This window comes from Perca fluviatilis, chromosome 2 (assembly GCF_010015445.1).
Source record: "Perca fluviatilis chromosome 2, GENO_Pfluv_1.0, whole genome shotgun sequence".
NCBI lineage: Eukaryota > Metazoa > Chordata > Actinopteri > Perciformes > Percidae > Perca > Perca fluviatilis.
The window spans coordinates 29,445,052-29,456,942 of NC_053113.1; the positions used below are offsets into that span (position 1 = coordinate 29,445,052).

An 11,891-nucleotide genomic window follows, 5' to 3' on the forward strand; every position below is an offset into this window, starting at 1 on the left:
CCTTCATTGGCGATGACCTCAGTGAGACTCACAGCGTCTCCGGCTGGTCCCACAGTCAGGTAGGTGCCCTCAGTTTTTCCCTGTACTGAGGTCACCACCCTCAGCCCTCTGATCTGACCCTGAATCAGCTGAAGCCAACTCTGGCACGCTCTGCAAATTGGACGACAGAGGCCTTTTGGAGTGCCGCCTCGGATGATGGAGTGTCATTAGCACAAGCTGTGTCGAGGAGTTGAGAGAAGCATGCTTTCTCCTGATTGGTTTACATATGCCAACTTCGCTTCCAGGGGTCCATCCCTCCTCCCACACACTCGCCCGAGCGCCGAGCTTCCTCCTGGGTGGTTTGGTAATCCCTTCGGCTCCTTTAGGCCTGGGCCTGCCAGACTCCTGCTCCCTTTGTCTCTGGAGGCTGCCGAGTCGCCGCAGCATGGCTTGACGGGCCAGGGCCGCCTCCGGGCTTCGGTCTTCGACGGGCCTACCTGCTTTACCCACAGTCACATACACTGTGGTGACCTTATTTAAGACCCCCACCTGAGCATCAGAGGCAGATGTTGGCAGCTGGGTCCCTTTATGAGCAGCTGTGTTGGACATAGTCCGCCTGCGTCCTGATGCCCCAGGGACCTGCAGGGTGGCCCGGAAGAGGTTCTGTCTACTTCCTGGTCCCCTGCCTCACAGCTTGATTCCTGATTGTCTGTCGCCTGCACATCCATTTCATCTTCCCCCTCCTTGCCCTCGGCACCATCTTCGTCCCCAGTTCTAGCTGCACTTCCCTGACTTTGGAGGGCAGACAGCATCAAAACTCCCCACGGTGACTTGGGTTTGTTGCGTGGGTGTCCAGGGAGAGCGCCTGGGTCCTGAGCCGAGCCACGCCTCTCCTTGGGGCTAAAGCGCGTTCCCTCTGCAAACGAGACAGATGGCCTCTTGGACTTGGCGATGCTGGAGGTGCGAGGGATGTTGAAGGCTGAGGTGATGTCCTCACTGCTGAAGCCAGATGGGTCTAAGAACATGTTACACTTCGAGCTCATCTCGTGGAACTCGCCGCCACGCCACCCACGGGATGTCTGCCGCAGAGACAGAGACAGAAAAGTCAACATTAGAATAGATGGAGGGGAAGTATGCAGTGGCAGTTCTATTCACCACCAAAAGAGGGCAGTGTAAAGTCTGGTGTATCCATTGACTGTAAATATTAATGGACGAAGCATCCGGTTTGGCGAAGTGCTGCAAATGTGCCTTAAACCTGCATTCTATCTGAATTCCAGCAGCGGCCGACATGTGCGGGTGCAAAAGGAGGTCGTCTATGTGAAGTCTATGTGACCCACTTCTCATTTGATTTATTACCTCAGTAAACATTTTCATAATGAGTTTATGGTCTTAATCGCTAGTTTTAAGTCTTCTACAATACAGAATTTTCGAATTATGGTCTCGTTGATTTTAAAATCGACGATAAAGCAGTGGGTGTTTTAGGGCGTGGCTATGATGTGATTGACAGTTCGTGGCCTGTCAATCATGACAGAGGTTTAGCAATGCTTATCCATGGCATGTGAACTTCATTTTTGGGTCGTAGTGACAGTGACACTTTGGTCGCCTAATAATGTCTTGTTCAGCGTTCGGTTGTAGGACACTCAAAGGAGGCAGCAGTATAGTTTTAGCGAAGCTAAATCTTACCTCGAATTATGTAGGCTACCTTTCAGCAGGAGTTGCATCCAGATTGCCAGTGAAAGTGTGTAACCAGGGGCGTAGCTCAAAATTCTGGGCCCTGTAGAAAGGCATTTTCTATGGGCCCTTCCCCGCATCCACAGCTATTAATTCTAGCATCTTTTTGGGCCCTCCTCACATGAGGGCCCTGGGTACTCAGTCCCCTTTTTCCCCCCAGTCCGACGCCACTGTGTGTAACGTAATATAGAGTGTAAGCAGTGTTGCCAACTCTCAGCTAACGTAACAGTCAGATACCACCCAACAGTCTATGGCTCCTCCCTCACTCCTCCCTCTCGTCTAAAATCTTCACATCCGCAACCAGGATGGCTGCGCCCGTAACGGCAAACTCGACGACTCATAACAGATCTCCACAAACCAATGGGTGACGTCACACATTCTCTGTCCATTAATATTAACAGCCTATGGGTGTATGCCTGTTCCTACCTTCTCTCGGAGGGACACAGTAGAGCGCCTCTCCCTCCTCCTCATCAGTGTCGAAGGACGACCCCTCAGTCACCCAGCCAGAGGAAGGAGGCTCAATGAAGCTGTGGTTGAACGTCAGCTCTGGGTCATGGTGAGACACTGTGTGTGTGTGTGTTTGTGTGTTTGTGTGTGTGTGTGTGTGTGTGTGTGTGTGTGTGTGTGTGTGTGTGTGTGTGTCATGAAAAATAGATTAAATAATAAAACATAATGTTAGTCAAATCAATACAAGGCTTGTTCTTTATTAAAAAGGTTTTAGGTTATTAAGGTTTTAAGAAACACATTTAACACACTATATATTTAGTTTGATGTAAACTATGTTCCCCACTGAAAAGTCTGTCCATGTTGTGGGATATGTTGAGAAGATATTTGTGTTTTTAGCTCCGTTGTCTTGTATTAATACTGAAGAAATTCCTCCTTCAAATATTTCACCAATCCAAACAGATGGGGGGACTTTTTGAATTAAGAAAGGATACATTTCATGATAAATGTATCTATTTAATTGAATTCCCAAGAAGCTGTATAATCAAACTTGATTGACTTCATAAATCAGGAATAAACCGTTAAATTTTAGCCTGAGGTGCAAATTGGTGGTCAATATAGCGCTGACCTGAAAAACAGGTGAGCTATTGATAAACAGGTGAGTAACTGGTTGAGCAAAGTGACTAAACTTTGATATTTCACACCTCCCTTCCCTTCAGCAAGTTACCTAAATATTACTTAATAATTCCTGCAGCCATTCCTCCACAGAAATAAAGGTTGAAAGCACTCAAATAGTTCCCACTTAGTGAACATGCATCACAATATCACTGAAAAATAACTCAACAACTGAACTCTTCAATGGGGTCATTGATGGCAAATTTTAAAATGGTCTATCTTGTTCTACACAATCCACAAATTACAATGTATCACTGTTTTATGCAGCATTATACTAGAAATACTGTGTTGTCAGACTGACCAGTGACACGAGGCAGGCCAGAGGACCAATCAGAAATACAGGGGAGGGCAGCACCGATGTTAGCCAGGACGCTGTAGACGTGATATTTCATCCTAACTGACAAGCCTCCATCAGCCACAGTCGCCCTGGAAAAAGAATTGTAAGAATTCCACACTTTTGCACAGCGCCATAGTTGAATCGTTCCACAAACCGAAATGTCATGATAATACCACAATTGCAAATGTTAAGGAAGAATTATTAAGTTAATACTTCTGGATTCTGGGTAGCTTTACATAAATAATGTCCTGTTCTTTTCTGTAGTAGAGGGAAAAGCTCACAGCTTGTCTTGGCTCAAAATCCAAGTAAAAGCCTTTTATTTTCACAACGGACAAATAAAAGTTGGTAATGTTTTCCAAGCCCAAACTACAGTATGCTAAGTGAACATAATATCGACAGAGGGAAGTAAATATACAGACCTGTCTTTGCCATCAACAGGACCCCTCTCACAACATAAACAGCAGCAGAGGACAGCAAGCAGTACCAGGAGCAAAGGAACCAGCACACCTGCTAGTACTGCAGCTCTTCCACCTGATACACACACACACACACACACACACACACACACACACACACACACACACACACACACACACACACACACACACACACACATACACACACATACCCGTTTTGTTATCCGGTGGGGACTCATGACATAGCGAATGTACATGGGGACCCTTTCTAAACTACCACTTCTAAATGAGCTAGAGACATGGTTTCAACTCCAAAAATTCTTTTTGATTCTGGGATCCTGAAAATCACTTAAAATGTTAGGATTTCACAAATAAAGGTCAAACCTGACATTCACCAACTCTATGGGGACACATGGCAAATTCTTTTAATATTTACAATATTTATACCCCCATTCCATTGAAATACTCCTCCTTCTATTATATAATTTTTTTTTCAGCTATAAAGACCACATATTTACTTTTATCACTCGTTGTTGTATAGTACAGGTGAAATAATTAAAGTAGCCACCAGGTGGCGCTTCCATGGTTTTTGTTTTTTATGTTTTGATGCTCCTCTTGCCTGTCTTAAGTTTGTTTTGGCCATTTAATGGTTTTTTTAATTAACTGTTTTCTGATTCTGCAAGGGTGGACAAGCTGGTTTAAAGAGAGTAGCTCTGCTCTCCAAACAGACCTGTTATGCCCTATCCTCCACTCAAACACCAGACTACTGACATCACAATAAAACCGCTGATCATATTTATACCCTATATACCCTCATTGATAAACATATAAAAGAATATACATGCTTTTTATTTACTTTCAAAAAGCTTTAGTGTATATTTGACACAAGATTGTTCTACAAAGCTACTGAAAGTAATGTAAAGGGCATTTTAATGACTTTTTAATGAACGCAGGACTTTGTATGCTGTACAAAAATGTAAAAACAAAATGCCAATTAGAATTTGGCTAAAACTCATTTGAGTTGTGTGTTTGAACCAAGTGCACTCCATACCAGCGAGGTGGGGGTCCGGTCCACTTACAAAACAAGAATTGAATCAATAAGATAACACACTATTGACACCTTGCATGCAGAGTTCTGTAAGCTTCTCCTACATGTCAAGAGGAAAAACAAATATAATGCAAAGAGGCAGAATTAGGCCAGTTTATCAGAACTTAAAACCAAAAATAAGCAATTAAATTTTGGACACATCTAAACATAGTGACCCCCTCTCATATTATCAAGTGCCAAGAGATGAACAAAATGGACACCCGTTTACCCAACTGAGTTCACAAACCTGTTCCACCAAAGCATCAGCAACATAACAAACAACTCAACTAGATTACACTAGCTTAAACAAAACTACATCATCTATTTTCCAATAGATGATGTAGTTTTGCTTAAAAACTACATGTTTTGTTGCTCTAAATCAACAGGACACCATAGCAGATTATTTGAGCATGGTTACGGATCGGCACAGTACAGACTGAGGCGCACAGCCTTGCCATTGAAAAACAGGTGACAAAGGGAAAACCTGGCTCCCTGTAGAGCAAAGGCTGTCCACTGATTGCACCCTTAGTGAGCCTAAAACAGAGCCAAACTTCCTCACTTAACATGTCAAATATATAAACATTTGGAAACTATATTTCCAATGAATATATATAAGAACCAAAATGTTTTCTATAGCTCTCAGATTAAATTATATTATCACAGTCCTACTGGGAGAGGACACTAAGAGCTGTGAGCAGGCAGCAGTCTGTGTTGCTTCCATAAACTGAGGGACAGTGAGTGACAGCAGTTGCCTGCACCTTGTACTTGTTTTGTTAATTTTTCTTCAGTTTCCTGTCGGTATTGTTCCAACCAACCTTTGACTTGTAGTACTTTATATATTCTGGTTCATTCAGGAAATGCCACAGAAGCAATGGTGTTTACATTGCAGATTAACTTTATTATCACAACTCATCCATATACAAATTAATTTGTCCTGGCTCTTTGCTATGATCATTCCTTCTCCTTCACCTTATTGTCTTACTTCCTACAAACCTGTCTGTCTCTGCTGACCTCGATTTCTCTCTACAAACCTGTCTCTCCCCTGCATGCGGTTTCTCTCTCTTTACCTCTGTTTCTTATTTTAAAAAATGTTCAGGAACACTTTCTCTTTCTACTCACCCATCTATCTCTCCCTACATAGTCTCTCTCTCTAATATACATACCTGTCTCACTCTCTAATCTACATACCTGTCTCTCTCCTTTCTACATACCTGTCTCTCTCTACATACCTGTCTCTCTCTACCTACATACCTGTCTCTCTCATTTCCTACATACCTGCTCTCTCTCTCCCTGCAAACCTGTCTCTACAAACCTTTCACTCTCTCCACAACCTGTGCTCTCTACCTCCATTTCTCCAACCACCCATGACCGACTACCACAATGTTCTTTAGGATAAAAATGTAAATGACATCACTCAATGAAATAATAGTCAGAGCATGTTGACATATTAAATTTGGAAAACAAAAGAGCTTTTAACAATCTTAATAAAATGTCGTTGCATGCTCAGATATGAGCTGAATTCAAGTAAGCGCTGTACCTAGTTGTGGGATTGTAGAAGTACTTAGATGGCAAAAAAGAATTATGTTCAGTGATTACAATTTAGATTTCCATTGGTTATTTTCTAGACGCTTTAAAGTATCAATGCGGTTCTTCACATAGAACTTAACTGCCTGCCAGCTCCTTCCCCTAAGCACCTCTGAGGATCCCTTGATAGATGCTTCACACTGGGCTTTACCAGGAACCCTGCCAGAGTTGATGTTGTCCATGAGATTGCTCTCCACAGCCTGGACCTCCTCGGTGCTCCACTCTTTCTCGCCATTGTTGATGAACCTTAGACAAAGAAGCAAGGCCAATCAATATAAAATTGCTTGCAGAGTTTAAAGATTAAAAATCTAAAATGATGGGGTGTCTGGACAGTAGTAACTAGGTGGTTTCTATTGTCGCGTACTAATAATAATAATAATAATAAGTCATTTAGACTGAAAAAAACTGTAAAAGTGTGGTTGTTACAAGGGGGACTAGATGGCAACTAGATGGTTGCTAGATGTTACCCTCATAACCACCTAGGGCTGCACAATAGAGACACAGCACATCGCCATAACTCCCACCAGAGAGGAAAACATCTTTCTGCTCTCCATCGACTTGTATTGGATGAAGGTGCCCTCATCTTCAATTTTGTCTGCTGGCAAACCGAAACATTCCTAAAAGCTGCCGTTGGTGATATTTACTACCAACAATGTATAGAACCCAGAACCTAAGTTTTCATAAGTTGTGGAACCAAAAACTGAGCTTTATGATGACTAAAGTGGATATAGACGTGAGGAATCAGCAGAGAGAATGGTTAGACTGTGGGATTCTGACACTAAGCTAACAATATGCCAAATGTTACGCTTTGCACAGCATTTTATTAACAAGTCAAATATCCAAATGTCAGTTTGAGACTATCTACAGTCTGTAAGGTAAGCTTCAACACAGGTAATGTTGGACATAACTTTAGTTTAGTGTCAGGATTCCGTCTTCCCATTCTTCCTGCTGATTACTCATGTTTCTCTGTTATCCCCCGGTGGGGCGGGACTTAAATACACCCGTCTCTATATGGAGAGAAAAAAAAAAAGTTTTCTTTTGTATACAATATACATTTTACTTAAAAAGTAAAAATTCATGATGATGTAATATTTTGTTGGGGGTCTTTTTTCCTATATCTGAAAAACATGATTTGTAGGCCAGGGCATCTCTGTTTCTTCAATCTACATATTGCACTTGGCCATATTGTGATTTTGAATATTTTTGATTAATTTTTCAGCCCCATAAGTCCCTAACAACTACTTAGCAAAACCCGCAATGCTCTACCAACCACCTGGTTGGTATTGCACTTCCTTTTTAGCCTTGATCTGGCTGCAAGTAAGTACCGGTTTCATTTACTTACTACAAAATCAGCTTTATATCACATAGGACTACTTAAATAACATGAGACATTTGTACATAGCTGACCAGATCCCTTTTAGTTAAGCTCACATGCAAATTCACAATTACCTTTGTCTTTGTAAATCATTGTCCAAAACCAATTTTACGTTAATCTTGATTGCATATACCTATGTGAGTACTGACGAAAAATAAAAATGAGTCAAATCGGTGCTAGCTACACGGAGCTGCTGCAGCTAATGCCCAGAGCTCCCACTCAGCTAAAACAGCAGTTTTGGTGGCATAAGATAAAGAGTGCCTTTTGTGCCCTTTAACAGACACAAAATGCAATTAAAATGTCTGTACAACATGAACAGGGCCCTTACATGACAACTAGATGCATTTGTGTTCAGCCCGCTTTCTGTAATAATCATCACAAAGCAGTTCCCTGTGTATTTGTAGCATTTATATCCATTTTGTGTGTGATCCATCTAGCGTTGGTGAGTAGCAGTCTGTCTGTGCTGATTGTTGTGGTTACCTTAGCGGGCTAGAAAGGCCGCCGGCGCCTAGCTCTTCCTGCCTGCCCTCCTGGCTTACCGTGGTCCGACAACAATCCAGTGACGCGCTGGTTTGGTGGGGGGAGGTCTTCCAGAACACCATTCAAGCCTTTGTTGATAGAAATTTTATTTTTCCCTCAAAAATAGGTAATTGAGCACCGTAGTGGTTATGACCATATTAGTGACTATGTTACTACATGGAAACGGGCCAAATGATGCCTGTTTCTTGTACAGTAATAGCGTTGCAGGCTAGCTCTAGCTCCATAGTTACATTACTCCAAGCTTCTTCCTTTGTGAACGCTCGCTTCACTCTTCACACACGCACCCTCCAACCTGCACACTGTTTACCTTTTCCTGCTACAACTTAATTCAAACGGGACTTCAGCGCGTCTGTAACACTATTTTACTGTACAAGGCAAACATAATTTGGTCCGTTTCCATGTAGTTACATAGTCACTAATATGGTCATAATCACTACAGTACATTTACAGTACTACTACTACATTTTTGAGGTGGGAAATAAAATATTTTGCAGCGAAGGCTTAAATGGTCTTCTGGAGGACATCCACCAGACCAGCGGGCTGTTGATTGTTGTCGCGCGTAAGCCAGGGCGGGCAGGCAAGAAGCAAGGACGCCGGCCGGGCCTGCTAGCCCGGCTAAGGAAACCACAACAATCAACACTGGCAAGACTCCAACTCACCAACGCACACAAAAATGGATATATATGCTACAAATACACACAGAACTGCTGCGTGATGATTATTACCGGAGCCTGGCTGAACACACTCACTCATCCCAGACGGCAGCTAGCAGCTAACAGGGTAGGTGAATTTAAACAATGGCTAAGTTGCTAAATGCATCTTGTTGTCATGTAAGGGCCCTGTTCATGTTGTACAGATGTTTTAATTGCATTTTGTGTCTGTTAAGAGGCACAAAGGCCCTCTTTATCTTATGCCCCAAAACTGCCGTTTTAGCTGAGTGAGAGCTCTGGGTGTTAGTTGTATTAGTCTGCGGCTGCTAGCACCGATCGTCGCTCATTTTTTCGCATCGACGGTACTCACATACAGTAGGTATAGCAAGATTATTGTAAAATTGCCGGAGTTCTCCCTTTAATACTATTGATTACAGAAAAAATGCCATATCATTAAATACCAAATTTAAGTACCGAGGAGTAGGCCAAATCCCATCAGTGTGGTAGTGAGCCAAATTTGTATATTTTCTGAAAAATGGCTAAGAAAAGTATTGGTCTAGAGTTTAAGATGTTTTGGCTGTGATTAAGCTAGAGTTTTAAACAAGCACAAATTTACAATAGCTGCGACCACTTAGTGCTGTGGAACCGGTACCAGGTCCGGCGGACTTAACAGGTTAAAACCATACAATTTCCCCACTACTGTTATTGTGCAGACCAAGTTGTGCATTGATGTATGTGAACTTACAAATACACTTTCTGCTCTCTTGAGTTCAGGAACACTTATGTCCTCCTTTTTAGGGACGGAACTTAGTTCAAGGATCACTGTAGAGTCAGAAGAGCTCTGGTCCATTTCCTGGGGATTAAATACAAAGCAAACAATTATTGTTGTTAGTTAAAATAAATGTATGCCATTTACTTATTGATAATTGTTCTGTTAAAACTAATTTATTTTAGAATTCCTCTCCCACTACATTCCATATTAGTATTACTATGCACCACATCTAACGTACCTAGTATAACCTGCTAAACTGACTGACTCTACTCTACCTTTGGTGACCTTTTAAAAGCTGTAATCTTTGACACTGATGATGATGATGATGGATAAAAAGCCCAACAAGCATTTTTTTTCCAGATTAACCTAATGATGAAAATGTGACATATTATAGTGGGATTCATGTAGGCTTATTATTATTTGAGATTATGTACAACACTGTGATTTTATAAAACAAAAACCTACAATACAATGACTTACACAAAGCAAAACCTTACTTGAAAAAATATGAAACCTACAACTCAGGCTAAATACTGGATCATCCTGCAATGGCCCACTTAAGCTAGTCGTGATGCCATGTTGTTCAATAAAAACATGATGCAGAGAGAGAGGAAGAGATTGCGTAGGTGTGTTTGCTTGAAAAGTAGGAAGTTTACATTGGCATGACAGAAAGGTAGGCTGTTTGATTTGTGTTGCAGGCTAGTTGACTTACGTGAGTTTATGCTAAGCAGCTCATAATGAACCGATAACATGTATGAGGGGCCTATGGCAAGAATGCTGTGACTGAATAAATACGGTTGCTAAGCTACTAATAAAACATAATGCTAATGTTATTCTAGCTACAGCTCCTCTCTTATAAATGGGTCTGTGGGGGGGGTTCTTCCTAAGAGGGAGTTTATCCTGCACCACTGTCGAACTGCTTGCTCTTGGGGGAATTTTTGGGGCTTTGTAAATTATAGAGGGTCTAGATCTACTCAATCTGTAAAGTGTCTCTCGAGATAACTCTTGTTATGATTTGATACTATAAATAAAATTGAATTGAATTATGATGCTGCTGAACTTTTCTCATAAACTTGTAGCTGATGATCACATTATTATTGAGGGTGTGCAGTTGTAGGGCAGTCATTATGCAGGTAGCTGTTGGTCTTGCTTCTTACATTTTCCACCTTTAAAAATACACATACACAGGGAAAAACAACATTCAAAATTAAATAGCTAATGTTTCTGCCTCCTTGCCGCAGAGTAATTTATGACTATGAAGGTAAATATGAAAGTAAAAACGCGAGGAGAAAAATGTTCCACCTATTGAAAAAATATTCATTATTAGCATTAAAATGTAGATTGATTTTACAGATGTTAATGATAGTTGTGAATCTTGTAATGCAAGCATTTACTCCATCATTGTTTAATATAAATACTAATAATATATAAAAAATCAGTAAACGCGCACAAAATTTGCTACTGTCATTGTATCTATGGTAAAATAAATCTACACATTTGTGAATTAGTGTTATTACATTCAGATCAAGGTTGTGAGAATGTTTTCTATGAGTGAAAATCTCAATTCCCAAGTTCAGATTTTGCTATGTCCTCTGAAGCTGGTTCAAAGATCTATTAACTATAGTGGTTAAAAAGCCGCTTCCCCTGTTTTGTTCTTCTGACAGTAGGTTTCAGTAGTAGCTGCTAATGTTTTAATCTAAGGTGTCTTGGTTGAGAATGTTGTTGGAATATGTTTGCAGTAGTTTGGTCCCATCCCCTTTAGTTACTTAAAACTAACAGAAGCCCTAGAATCCATTCTGTATTGGAAATTGGGAGCCAGTGTAAGGACTTTTAAGACTGGCTTAATATGACTGTTCTTTTTGTTTTAGTGTAAGGATCCTGGCTGCACTATTCTGTACCATTTGGTGGTTTTAAAGTCTTTTAGGAGTCCACTACATTGCAATAATCAATCCCAGCACTAGAAATGAAAGCATGTATGATTTTTTCAAGATCCTCCTTTGAAATATATATTCCTTTTAGTTTAATATTACTATGGCGATGAAGGTGCTAATGATTTTATGACTGTTTGACGTAGAGACTGCTAAAATTCTAGATCATTATCTATATGACACCAAGGTTGTTTTTTACCACTTTCTTGGCTATTAAGCCTTCCTTTCTGCCAAGGTAGAAAGTTTGCATCTTTTCCTCCTCAAAACTACCACCTCAGTTTTATTTTTAAGCTGGAGGGAAGTTCAGACATCCAAGTATCTATTTCTTCAAGGCACTGTCAGAGAGTGTTAATGGGGTTATAGTCATTAGTAA

At 41.1% G+C, this 11,891-nt stretch overlaps 1 pseudogene; it reads right to left on the bottom strand.

Moving 5' to 3' along the window:
- Positions 1-69: 69 nt before the first annotated feature.
- On the bottom strand, positions 70-8,230 carry LOC120551522 (annotated as a pseudogene).
- Between the last annotated feature and the right edge of the window lie 3,661 nt (positions 8,231-11,891).